A 14,374-nucleotide genomic window follows, 5' to 3' on the forward strand; every position below is an offset into this window, starting at 1 on the left:
TTCGGAGGAAACAGATGGGTTTATATCATCAGAAAGAGAATTAGACCTCAACGTCTGAACAACTTTTTTTTGCAAAAATCCCTAAGCCGCGCGGTCACAATTTCAGCAAAAATCTGACGTTCTGCAATTCACTCAAAAATGCTGCCAAAGTGTTGCAAACGATCCCCTGAAAGTTTTTTCGGAGGAAACAGATGGGTTTTTGTCATCAGAAAGAGAATTAGACCTCCACGTCTGAACAACTTTTTTTTGCAAAAATCCCTGAGCCGCGCGGTCACAATTTAAGCAAAAATCTGACATTCCGCAATTCACTCAAAAATGCTGCCAAAGTGTTGCAAACGTTCCCCTGAAAGTTTTTTCGGAGGAAACAGATGGGTTTTTATCATCAGAAAGAGAATTAGACCTCGACGTGTGAACAACCTTTTTTTGCAAAAATCCCGAAGCCGCGCGGTCACAATTTCAGCAAAAATCTGACCTTCTGCAATTCACTCAAAAATGCTGCAAAGTGTTGCAATCGATACCCTGAAAGTTTTTTCGGAGGAAACAGATGGGTTTTTATCATCAGAAAGAGAATTAGACCTCGACGTCTGAGCAACTTTTTTTTGCAAAAATCCCTAAGCCGCGCGGTCACAATTTCAGCAAAAATCTGACGTTCTGCAATTCACTCAAAAATGCTGCCAAACTGTTGCAAACGATCCCCTGAAAGTTTTTTCGGAGGAAACAGATGGGTTTATATCATCAGAAAGAGAATTAGACCTCAATGTCTGAATAACTTTTTTTTGCAAAAATCCCTAAGCCGCAAGGTCACAATTTCAGCAAAAATCTGACCTTCTGCAATTCACTCAAAAATGCTGCCAAAGTGTTGCAAACGATCCCCTGAAAGTTTTTTCGGAGGAAACAGATGGGTTTTTATCATCAGAACGAGAATTAGACCTCGACGTCTCAACAACGTTTTTTTGCAAAAATCCCTAAGACGCGCGGTCACAATTTAAGCTAAAATCTGACGTTCTGCAATTCACTCAAAAATGCTGCCAAAGTGTTGCAAACGATCCCCTGAAAGTTTTTTCGGAGGAAACAGATGGGTTTATATCATCAGAAATAGAATTAGACCTCAACGTCTGAACAACTTTTTTTTGCAAAAATCCCTAAGCCGCGCGGTCACAATTTCAGCAAAAATCTGACCTTCTGCAATTCACTCAAAAATGCTGCCAAAGTGTTGCAAACGATCCCCTGAAAGTTTTTTCGGAGGAAACAGATGGGTTTTTATCATCAGAAAGAGAATTATACCTCGACGTCTGAACAACTATTATTTGCAAAAATCCCTAAGCCGCGCGGTCACAATTTCATTAAAAATCTGACGTCCTGCAATTCACTCAAAAATGCTGCCAAAGTGTTGCAAACGATCCCCTGAAAGTTTTTTCGGAGGAAACAGATGGGTTTTTATCATTAGAAAGAGAATTAGACTTCGACGTCTGAACAACTTTTTTTTGCAAAAATCCCTAAGCCGCGCGGTCACAATTTCAGCAGAAATCTGACGTTCTGCAATTCACTCAAAAATGCTGCCAAAGTGTTGCAAACGATCCCCTGAAAGTTTTTTCGGAGGAAACAGATGGGTTTTTATCATCGGAAACAGAATAAACCCTCGACGTCTGAACAACTTTTTTTTGCAAAAATCCCTAAGCCGTGCGGTCACAATTTAAGCAAAAATCTGACATTCCGCAATTCACTCAAAAATGCTGCCAAAGTGTTGCAAACGTTCCCCTGAAAGTTTTTTCGGAGGAAACAGATGGGTTTTTATCATCAGAAAGACAATTAGACCTCGACGTGTGAACAACCTTTTTTTGCAAAAATCCGGAAGCCGCGCGGTCACAATTTCAGCAAAAATCTGACCTTCTGCAATTCACTCAAAAATGCTGCCAAAGTGTTGCAATCGATACCCTGAAAGTTTTTTCGGAGGAAACAGATGGGTTTTTATCATCAGAAAGAGAATTAGACTTCGACGTCTGAGCAACTTTTTTTTGCAAAAATCCCTAAGCCGCGCGGTCACAATTTCAGCAAAAATCTGACATTCTGCAATTCACTCAAAAATGCTGCCAAACTGTTGCAAACGATCCCCTGAAAGTTTTTTCGGAGGAAACAGATGGGTTTATATCATCAGAAAGAGAATTAGACCTCAACGTCTGAACAACTTTTTTTTGCAAAAATCCCTAAGCCACGCGGTCACAATTTAAGCTAAAATCTGACGTTCTGCAATTCACTCAAAAATGCTGCCAAAGTGTTGCAAACGATCCCCTGAAAGTTTTTTCGGAGGAAACAGATGGGTTTATATCATCAGAAAGAGAATTAGACCTCAACGTCTGAACAACTTTTTTTTGCAAAAATCCCTAAGCCGCGCGGTCACAATTTCAGCAAAAATCTGACCTTCTGCAATTCACTCAAAAATGCTGCCAAAGTGTTGCAAACGATCCCCTGAAAGTTTTTTCGGAGGAAACAGATGGGTTTTTATCATCAGAAAGAGAATTAGACCTCGACGTCTCAACAACGTTTTTTTGCAAAAATCCCTAAGCCGCGCGGTCACAATTTAAGCAAAAATCTGACGTTCTGCAATTCACTCAAAAATGCTGCCAAAGTGTTGCAAACGATCCCCTGAAAGTTTTTTCGGAGGAAACAGATGGGTTTTTATCATCAGAAAGAGAATTAGACCTCGACGTCTGAACAACTTTTTTTTGCAAAAACCCCTAAGCCGCGCAGTCACAATTTCAGCAAAAATGTGACGTTCTGCAATTCACTCAAAAATGCTGCCAGACTGTTGCAAACGATCCGCTGAAGGTTTTTCTGTAGAAATAGGTGTGTTTTTATCATCAGAAAGAGAATTAGACCTTGACGTCTGAACAATTTTTTTTTGCAAAAATCCATAAGCCGCGCGTTCACAATTTCAGCAAAAATCTGACGATCTGCAATTCACTCAAAAATGCTGCCAAACTGTTGCAAACGATCCCCTGAAAGTTTTTTCGGAGGAAACAGATGGGTTTTTATCATCAGAAAGAGAATTAGACCTCGACGTCTGAACAACTTTTTTTTGCAAAAACCCCTAAGCCGCGCGGTCACAATTTCTGCAAAAATGTGACGTTCTGCAATTCACTGAAAAATGCTGCCAGACTGTTGCAAACGATCCGCTGAAGGTTTTCTGTAGAAATAGGTGTGTTTTTATCATCAGAAAGAGAATTAGACCTCGACGTCTGAACAATTTTTTTTTGTAAAAATCCCTAAGCCGCGCGGTCACAATTTAAGCAAAAATCTGACGTTCTGCAATTCACTCAAAAATGCTGCCAAAGTGTTGCAATCGATACCCTGAAAGTTTTTTCGGAGGAAACAGATGGGTTTTTATCATCAGAAAGAGAATTAGACCTCGACGTCTGAGCAACTTTTTTTTGCAAAAATCCCTAAGCCGCGCGGTCACAATTTCAGCAAAAATCTGACGTTCTGCAATTCACTCAAAAATGCTGCCAAAGTGTTGCAAACGATCCCCTGAAAGTTTTTTCGGAGGAAACAGATGGGTTTATATCATCAGAAAGAGAATTAGACCTCAATGTCTGAATAACTTTTTTTTGCAAAAATCCCTAAGCCGCAAGGTCACAATTTCAGCAAAAATCTGACCTTCTGCAATTCACTCAAAAATGCTGCCAAAGTGTTGCAAACGATCCCCTGAAAGTTTTTTCGGAGGAAACAGATGGGTTTTTATCATCAGAACGAGAATTAGACCTCGACGTCTCAACAACGTTTTTTTGCAAAAATCCCTAAGCCGCGCGGTCACAATTTAAGCTAAAATCTGACGTTCTGCAATTCACTCAAAAATGCTGCCAAAGTGTTGCAAACGATCCCCTGACAGTTTTTTCGGAGGAAACAGATGGGTTTTTATCATTAGAAAGAGAATTAGACTTCGACGTCTGAAGAACTTTTTTTTGCAAAAATCCCTAAGCCGCGCGGTCACAATTTCAGCAAAAATCTGACCTTCTGCAATTCACTCAAAAATGCTGCCAAAGTGTTGCAAACGATCCCCTGAAAGTTTTTTCGGAGGAAACAGATGGGTTTTTATCATCAGAAAGAAAATTAGACCTCGACGTCTCAACAACGTTTTTTTGCAAAAATCCCTAAGCCGCGCGGTCACAATTTAAGCTAAAATCTGACGTTCTGCAATTCACTCAAAAATGCTGCCAAAGTGTTGCAAACGATCCCCTGACAGTTTTTTCGGAGGAAACAGATGGGTTTTTATCATTAGAAAGAGAATTAGACTTCGACGTCTGAAGAACTTTTTTTTGCAAAAATCCCTAAGCCGCGCGGTCACAATTTCAGCAAAAATCTGACCTTCTGCAATTCACTCAAAAATGCTGCCAAAGTGTTGCAAACGATCCCCTGAAAGTTTTTTCGGAGGAAACAGATGGGTTTTTATCATCAGAAAGAAAATTAGACCTCGACGTCTCAACAACGTTTTTTTGCAAAAATCCCTAAGCCGCGCGGTCACAATTTAAGCTAAAATCTGACGTTCTGCAATTCACTCAAAAATGCTGCCAAAGTGTTGCAAACGATCCCCTGAAAGTTTTTTCGGAGGAAACAGATGGGTTTATATCATCAGAAAGAGAATTAGACCTCAACGTCTGAACAACTTTTTTTTGCAAAAATCCCTAAGCCGCGCGGTCACAATTTCAGCAAAAATCTGACGTCCTGCAATTCACTGAAAAATGCTGCCAAAGTGTTGCAAACGATCCGCTGAAGGTTTTCTGTAGAAATAGGTGTGTTTTTATCATCAGAAAGAGAATTAGACCTCGACGTCTGAACAATTTTTTTTTGTAAAAATCCCTAAGCCGCGCGGTCACAATTTAAGCAAAAATCTGACGTTCTGCAATTCACTCAAAAATGCTGCCAAAGTGTTGCAATCGATACCCTGAAAGTTTTTTCGGAGGAAACAGATGGGTTTTTATCATCAGAAAGAGAATTAGACCTCGACGTCTGAGCAACTTTTTTTTGCAAAAATCCCTAAGCCGCGCGGTCACAATTTCAGCAAAAATCTGACGTTCTGCAATTCACTCAAAAATGCTGCCAAAGTGTTGCAAACGATCCCCTGAAAGTTTTTTCGGAGGAAACAGATGGGTTTATATCATCAGAAAGAGAATTAGACCTCAATGTCTGAATAACTTTTTTTTGCAAAAATCCCTAAGCCGCAAGGTCACAATTTCAGCAAAAATCTGACCTTCTGCAATTCACTCAAAAATGCTGCCAAAGTGTTGCAAACGATCCCCTGAAAGTTTTTTCGGAGGAAACAGATGGGTTTTTATCATCAGAACGAGAATTAGACCTCGACGTCTCAACAACGTTTTTTTGCAAAAATCCCTAAGCCGCGCGGTCACAATTTAAGCTAAAATCTGACGTTCTGCAATTCACTCAAAAATGCTGCCAAAGTGTTGCAAACGATCCCCTGACAGTTTTTTCGGAGGAAACAGATGGGTTTTTATCATTAGAAAGAGAATTAGACTTCGACGTCTGAAGAACTTTTTTTTGCAAAAATCCCTAAGCCGCGCGGTCACAATTTCAGCAAAAATCTGACCTTCTGCAATTCACTCAAAAATGCTGCCAAAGTGTTGCAAACGATCCCCTGAAAGTTTTTTCGGAGGAAACAGATGGGTTTTTATCATCAGAAAGAAAATTAGACCTCGACGTCTCAACAACGTTTTTTTGCAAAAATCCCTAAGCCGCGCGGTCACAATTTAAGCTAAAATCTGACGTTCTGCAATTCACTCAAAAATGCTGCCAAAGTGTTGCAAACGATCCCCTGACAGTTTTTTCGGAGGAAACAGATGGGTTTTTATCATTAGAAAGAGAATTAGACTTCGACGTCTGAAGAACTTTTTTTTGCAAAAATCCCTAAGCCGCGCGGTCACAATTTCAGCAAAAATCTGACCTTCTGCAATTCACTCAAAAATGCTGCCAAAGTGTTGCAAACGATCCCCTGAAAGTTTTTTCGGAGGAAACAGATGGGTTTTTATCATCAGAAAGAAAATTAGACCTCGACGTCTCAACAACGTTTTTTTGCAAAAATCCCTAAGCCGCGCGGTCACAATTTAAGCTAAAATCTGACGTTCTGCAATTCACTCAAAAATGCTGCCAAAGTGTTGCAAACGATCCCCTGAAAGTTTTTTCGGAGGAAACAGATGGGTTTATATCATCAGAAAGAGAATTAGACCTCAACGTCTGAACAACTTTTTTTTGCAAAAATCCCTAAGCCGCGCGGTCACAATTTCAGCAAAAATCTGACGTCCTGCAATTCACTGAAAAATGCTGCCAAAGTGTTGCAAACGATCCGCTGAAGGTTTTCTGTAGAAATAGGTGTGTTTTTATCATCAGAAAGAGAATTAGACCTCGACGTCTGAACAATTTTTTTTTGTAAAAATCCCTAAGCCGCGCGGTCACAATTTCAGCAAAAATCTGACGATCTGCAATTCACTCAAAAATGCTGCCAAACTGTTGCAAACGATCCCCTGAAAGTTTTTTCGGAGGAAACAGATGGGTTTTTATCATTAGAAAGAGAATTAGACTTCGACGTCTGAAGAACTTTTTTTTGCAAAAATCCCTAAGCCGCGCGGTCACAATTTCAGCAAAAATCTGACGTTCTGCAATTCAATCAAAAATGCTGCCAAAGTGTTGCAAACGATCCCCTGAAAGTTTTTTCGGAGGAAACAGATGGGTTTTTATCATTAGAAAGAGAATTAGACTTCGACGTCTGAAGAACTTTTTTTTGCAAAAATCCCTAAGCCGCGCGGTCACAATTTCAGCAAAAATCTGACGATCTGCAATTCAATCAAAAATGCTGCCAAAGTGTTGCAAACGATCCCCTGAAAGTTTTTTTGGAGGAAACAGATGGGTTTGTATCATCAGAAAGAGAATTAGACCTCAACGTCTGAACAACTTTTTTTTGCAAAAATCCCTAAGCCGCGCGGTCACAATTTCAGCAAAAATCTGACCTTCTGCAATTCACTCAAAAATGCTGCCAAAATGTTGCAAACGATCCCCTGAAAGTTTTTTCGGAGGAAACAGATGGGTTTTTATCATCAGAAAGAGAATTAGACCTCGACGTCTCTACAACGTTTTTTTGCAAAAATCCCTAAGCCGCGCGGTCACAATTTCAGCAAAAATCTGACCTTCTGCAATTCACTCAAAAATGCTGCCAAAGTGTTGCAAACGATCCCCTGAAAGTTTTTTCGGAGGAAACAGATGGGTTTTTATCATCAGAAAGAGAATTAGACCTCGACGTCTCAACAACGTTATTTTGCAAAAATCCCTAAGCCTCGTGGTCACAATTTAAGCTAAAATCTGACGTTCTGCAATTCACTCAAAAATGCTGCCAAAGTGTTGCAAACGATCCCCTGAAAGTTTTTTCGGAGGAAACAGATGGGTTTTTATCATCAGAAAGAGAATTAGACCTCGACGTCTGAACAACTATTATTTGCAAAAATCCCTAAGCCGCGCGGTCACAATTTCATTAAAAATCTGACGTTCTGCAATTCACTCAAAAATGCTGCCAAAGTGTTGCAAACGATCCCCTGAAAGTTTTTTCGGAGGAAACAGATGGGTTTTTATCATTAGAAAGAGAATTAGACTTCGACGTCTGAACAACTTTTTTTTGCAAAAATCCCTAAGCCGCGCGGTCACAATTTCAGCAGAAATCTGACGTTCTGCAATTCACTCAAAAATGCTGCCAAAGTGTTGCAAACGATCCCCTGAAAGTTTTTTCGGAGGAAACAGATGGGTTTTTATCATCGGAAACAGAATAAACCCTCGACGTGTGAACAACTTTTTTTTGCAAAAATCCCTAAGTCGTGCGGTCACAATTTAAGCAAAAATCTGACATTCCGCAATTCACTCAAAAATGCTGCCAAAGTGTTGCAAACGTTCCCCTGAAAGTTTTTTCGGAGGAAACAGATGGGTTTTTATCATCAGAAAGACAATTAGACCTCGACGTGTGAACAACCTTTTTTTGCAAAAATCCCGAAGCCGCGCGGTCACAATTTCAGCAAAAATCTGACCTTCTGCAATTCACTCAAAAATGCTGCCAAAGTGTTGCAATCGATACCCTGAAAGTTTTTTCGGAGGAAACAGATGGGTTTATATCATCAGAAAGAGAATTAGACCTCAACGTCTGAACAACTTTTTTTTGCAAAAATCCCTAAGCCACGCGGTCACAATTTAAGCTAAAATCTGACGTTCTGCAATTCACTCAAAAATGCTGCCAAAGTGTTGCAAACGATCCCCTGAAAGTTTTTTCGGAGGAAACAGATGGGTTTATATCATCAGAAAGAGAATTAGACCTCAACGTCTGAACAACTTTTTTTTGCAAAAATCCCTAAGCCGCGCGGTCACAATTTCAGCAAAAATCTGACGTTCTGCAATTCACTCAAAAATGCTGCCAAACTGTTGCAAACGATCCCCTGACAGTTTTTTCGGAGGAAACAGATGGGTTTTTATCATTAGAAAGAGAATTAGACTTCGACGTCTGAAGAACTTTTTTTTGCAAAAATCCCTAAGCCGCGCGGTCACAATTTCAGCAAAAATCTGACCTTCTGCAATTCACTCAAAAATGCTGCCAAAGTGTTGCAAACGATCCCCTGAAAGTTTTTTTCGGAGGAAACAGATGGGTTTTTATCATCAGAAAGAGAATTAGACCTCGACGTCTCTACAACGTTTTTTTGCAAAAATCCCTAAGCCGCGCGGTCACAATTTAAGCTAAAATCTGACGTTCTGCAATTCACTCAAAAATGCTGCCAAAGTGTTGCAAACGATCCCCTGAAAGTTTTTTCGGAGGAAACAGATGGGTTTATATCATCAGAAAGAGAATTAGACCTCAACGTCTGAACAACTTTTTTTTGCAAAAATCCCTAAGCCGCGCGGTCACAATTTCAGCAAAAATCTGACGTTCTGCAATTCACTCAAAAATGCTGCCAAAGTGTTGCAAACGATCCCCTGAAAGTTTTTTCGGAGGAAACAGATGGGTTTTTATCATCAGAAAGAGAATTAGACCTCGACGTCTCAACAACGTTTTTTTGCAAAAACCCCTAAGCCGCGCGGTCACAATTTCAGCAAAAATGTGACGTTCTGCAATTCACTCAAAAATGCTGCCAGACTGTTGCAAACGATCCGCTGAAGGTTTTTCTGTAGAAATAGGTGTGTTTTTATCATCAGAAAGAGAATTAGACCTCGACGTCTGAACAATTTTTTTTTGCAAAAATCCCTAAGCCGCGCGGTCACAATTTCAGCCATAATCTGACGATCTGCAATTCACTCAAAAATGCTGCCAAAGTGTTGCAAACGATCCCCTGAAAGTTTTTTTGGAGGAAACAGATGGGTTTTTATCATCAGAAAGAGAATTAGACCTCGACGTCTGAACAACTTTTTTTTGCAAAAACCCCTAAGCCGCGCGGTCACAATTTCAGCAAAAATGTGACGTTCTGCAATTCACTCAAAAATGCTGCCAGACTGTTGCAAACGATCCGCTGAAGGTTTTTCTGTAGAAATAGGTGTGTTTTTATCATCAGAAAGAGAATTAGACCTCGACGTCTGAACAATTTTTTTTTGCAAAAATCCCTAAGCCGCGCGGTCACTATTTCAGCAAAAATCTGACGTTCTGCAATTCACTCAAAAATGCTGCCAAAGTGTTGCAAACGATCCCCTGAAAGTTTTTTCGGAGGAAACAGATGGGTTTTTATCATCAGAAAGAGAATTAGACCTCGAAGTCTCAACAACGTTATTTTGCAAAAATCCCTAAGGCGCGTGGTCACAATTTAAGCTAAAATCTGACGTTCTGCAATTCACTCAAAAATGCTGCCAAAGTGTTGCAAACGATCCCCTGAAAGTTTTTTCGGAGGAAACAGATGGGTTTATATCATCAGAAAGAGAATTAGACCTCAACGTCTGAACAACTTTTTTTTGCAAAAATCCCTAAGCCGCGCGGTCACAATTTCAGCAAAAATCTGACCTTCTGCAATTCACTCAAAAATGCTGCCAAAGTGTTGCAAACGATCCCCTGAAAGTTTTTTCGGAGGAAACAGATGGGTTTTTATCATCAGAAAGAGAATTAGACCTCGACGTCTCAACAACGTTATTTTGCAAAAATCCCTAAGCCGCGTGGTCACAAATTAAGCTAAAATCTGACGTTCTGCAATTCACTCAAAAATGCTGCCAAAGTGTTGCAAACGATCCCCTGAAAGTTTTTTCGGAGGAAACAGATGGGTTTTTATCATCAGAAAGAGAATTAGACCTCGACGTCTGAACAACTATTATTTGCAAAAATCCCTAAGCCGCGCGGTCACAATTTCATTAAAAATCTGACGTCCTGCAATTCACTCAAAAATGCTGCCAAAGTGTTGCAAACGATCCCCTGAAAGTTTTTTCGGAGGAAACAGATGGGTTTTTATCATTAGAAAGAGAATTAGACTTCGACGTCTGAACAACTTTTTTTTGCAAAAATCCCTAAGCCGCGCGGTCACAATTTCAGCAGAAATCTGACGTTCTGCAATTCACTCAAAAATGCTGCCAAAGTGTTGCAAACGATCCCCTGAAAGTTTTTTCGGAGGAAACAGATGGGTTTTTATCATCGGAAACAGAATAAACCCTCGACGTGTGAACAACCTTTTTTTGCAAAAATCCCGAAGCCGCGCGGTCACAATTTCAGCAAAAATCTGACCTTCTGCAATTCACTCAAAAATGCTGCCAAAGTGTTGCAATCGATACCCTGAAAGTTTTTTCGGAGGAAACAGATGGGTTTTTATCATCAGAAAGAGAATTAGACCTCGACGTCTGAGCAACTTTTTTTTGCAAAAATCCCTAAGCCGCGCGGTCACAATTTCAGCAAAAATCTGACATTCTGCAATTCACTCAAAAATGCTGCCAAACTGTTGCAAACGATCCCCTGAAAGTTTTTTCGGAGGAAACAGATGGGTTTATATCATCAGAAAGAGAATTAGACCTCGACGTCTGAACAACTTTTTTTTGCAAAAACCCCTAAGCCGCGCAGTCACAATTTCAGCAAAAATGTGACGTTCTGCAATTCACTCAAAAATGCTGCCAGACTGTTGCAAACGATCCGCTGAAGGTTTTCCTGTAGAAATAGGTGTGTTTTTATCATCAGAAAGAGAATTAGACCTTGACGTCTGAACAATTTTTTTTTGCAAAAATCCCTAAGCCGCGCGTTCACAATTTCAGCAAAAATCTGACGATCTGCAATTCACTCAAAAATGCTGCCAAACTGTTGCAAACGATCCCCTGAAAGTTTTTTCAGAGGAAACAGATGGGTTTTTATCATCAGAAAGAGAATTAGACCTCGACGTCTGAACAACTTTTTTTTGCAAAAACCCCTAAGCCGCGCGGTCACAATTTCAGCAAAAATGTGACGTTCTGCAATTCACTGAAAAATGCTGCCAGACTGTTGCAAACGATCCGCTGAAGGTTTTTCTGTAGAAATAGGTGTGTTTTTATCATCAGAAAGAGAATTAGACCTCGACGTCTGAACAATTTTTTTTTGTAAAAATCCCTAAGCCGCGCGGTCACAATTTCAGCAAAAATCTGACGATCTGCAATTCACTCAAAAATGCTGCCAAAGTGTTGCAAACGATCCCCTGAAAGTTTTTTCGGAGGAAACAGATGGGTTTTTATCATCAGAAAGAGAATTAGACCTCGACGTCTGAGCAACTTTTTTTTGCAAAAATCCCTAAGCCGCGCGGTCACAATTTCAGCAAAAATCTGACGTTCTGCAATTCACTCAAAAATGCTGCCAAACTGTTGCAAACGATCCCCTGAAAGTTTTTTCGGAGGAAACAGATGGGTTTTTATCATCAGAAAGAGAATTAGACCTCGACGTCTGAACAACTTTTTTTTGCAAAAATCCCTAAGCCGCGCGTTCACAATTTAAGCAAAAATCTGACGTTCTGCAATTCACTCAAAAATGCTGCCAAAGTGTTGCAAACGATCCCCTGAAAGTTTTTTCGGAGGAAACAGATGGGTTTTTATCATCAGAAAGAGAATTAGACCTCGGCGTCTGAACAACTTTTTTTTGCAAAAACCCCTAAGCCGCGCGGTCACAATTTCAGCAAAAATGTGACGTTCTGCAATTCACTCAAAAATGCTGCCAGACTGTTGCAAACGATCCGCTGAAGGTTTTTCTGTAGAAATAGGTGTGTTTTTATCATCAGAAAGAGAATTAGACCTTGACGTCTGAACAATTTTTTTTTGTAAAAATGCTGCCAGACTGTTGCAAACGATCCGCTGAAGGTTTTTCTGTAGAAATAGGTGTGTTTTTATCATCAGAAAGAGAATTAGACCTCGACGTCTGAACAATTTTTTTTTGTAAAAATCCCTAAGCCGCGCGGTCACAATTTCAGCAAATATCTGACGATCTGCAATTCACTCAAAAATGCTGCCAAACTGTTGCAAACGATCCCCTGAAAGTTTTTTCGGAGGAAACAGATGGGTTTTTATCATCAGAAAGAGAATTAGACCCCGACGTCTGAGCAACTTTTTTTTGCAAAAATCCCTAAGCCGCGCGGTCACAATTTCAGCAAAAATCTGACGTTCTGCAATTCACTCAAAAATGCTGCCAAACTGTTGCAAACGATCCCCTGAAAGTTTTTTCGGAGGAAACAGATGGGTTTTTATCATCAGAAAGAGAATTAGACCTCGACGTCTGAACAACTTTTTTTTGCAAAAATCCCTAAGCCGCGCGTTCACAATTTAAGCAAAAATCTGACGTTCTGCAATTCACTCAAAAATGCTGCCAAAGTGTTGCAAACGATCCCCTGAAAGTTTTTTCGGAGGAAACAGATGGGTTTTTATCATCAGAAAGAGAATTAGACCTCGACGTCTGAACAACTTTTTTTTGCAAAAACCCCTAAGCCGCGCGGTCACAATTTCAGCAAAAATCTGACGTTCTGCAATTCACTCAAAAATGCTGCCAGACTGTTGCAAACGATCCGCTGAAGGTTTTTCTGTAGAAATAGGTGTGTTTTTATCATCAGAAAGAGAATTAGACCTTGACGTCTGAACAATTTTTTTTTGCAAAAATCCCTAAGCCGCGCGGTCACAATTTCAGCAAAAATCTGACGATCTGCAATTCACTCAAAAATGCTGCCAAACTGTTGCAAACGATCCCCTGAAAGTTTTTTCGGAGGAAACAGATGGGTTTTTATCATCAGAAAGAGAATTAGACCTCGACGTCTGAGCAACTTTTTTTTGCAAAAATCCCTAAGCCGCGCGGTCACAATTTCAGCAAAAATCTGACGTTCTGCAATTCACTCAAAAATGCTGCCAAACTGTTGCAAACGATCCCCTGAAAGTTTTTTCGGAGGAAACAGATGGGTTTTTATCATCAGAAAGAGAATTAGACCTCGACGTCTGAACAACTTTTTTTTGCAAAAATCCCTAAGCCGCGCGTTCACAATTTAAGCAAAAATCTGACGTTCTGCAATTCACTCAAAAATGCTGCCAAAGTGTTGCAAACGATCCCCTGAAAGTTTTTTCGGAGGAAACAGATGGGTTTTTATCATCAGAAAGAGAATTAGACCTCGACGTCTGAACAACTTTTTTTTGCAAAAACCCCTAAGCCGCGCGGTCACAATTTCAGCAAAAATCTGACGTTCTGCAATTCACTCAAAAATGCTGCCAGACTGTTGCAAACGATCCGCTGAAGGTTTTTCTGTAGAAATAGGTGTGTTTTTATCATCAGAAAGAGAATTAGACCTTGACGTCTGAACAATTTTTTTTTGCAAAAATCCCTAAGCCGCGCGGTCACAATTTCAGCAAAAATCTGACGATCTGCAATTCACTCAAAAATGCTGCCAAACTGTTGCAAACGATCCCCTGAAAGTTTTTTCGGAGGAAACAGATGGGTTTTTATCATCAGAAAGAGAATTAGACCTCGACGTCTGAGCAACTTTTTTTTGGCAAAAATCCCTAAGCCGCGCGGTCACAATTTCAGCAAAAATCTGACGTTCTGCAATTCACTCAAAAATGTTGCCAAAGTGTTGCAAACGATCCCCTGAAAGTTTTTTCGGAGGAAACAGATGGGTTTTTATCATCAGAAAGAGAATTAGACCTCGACGTCTGAACAACTTTTTTTTACAAAAATCCCTAAGCCGCGCGTTCACAATTTAAGCAAAAATCTGACGTTCTGCAATTCACTCAAAAATGCTGCCAAAGTGTTGCAAACGATCCCCTGAAAGTTTTTTCGGAGGAAACAGATGGGTTTTTATCATCAGAAAGAGAATTAGACCTCGACGTCTGAACAACTTTTTTTTGCAAAAACCCCTAAGCCGCGCGGTCACAATTTCAGCAAAAA

This window comes from Podarcis gaigeae (assembly GCF_964106915.1).
Source record: "Podarcis gaigeae genome assembly, chromosome: 5".
Taxonomy (NCBI): Eukaryota; Metazoa; Chordata; class Lepidosauria; order Squamata; family Lacertidae; genus Podarcis; species Podarcis gaigeae.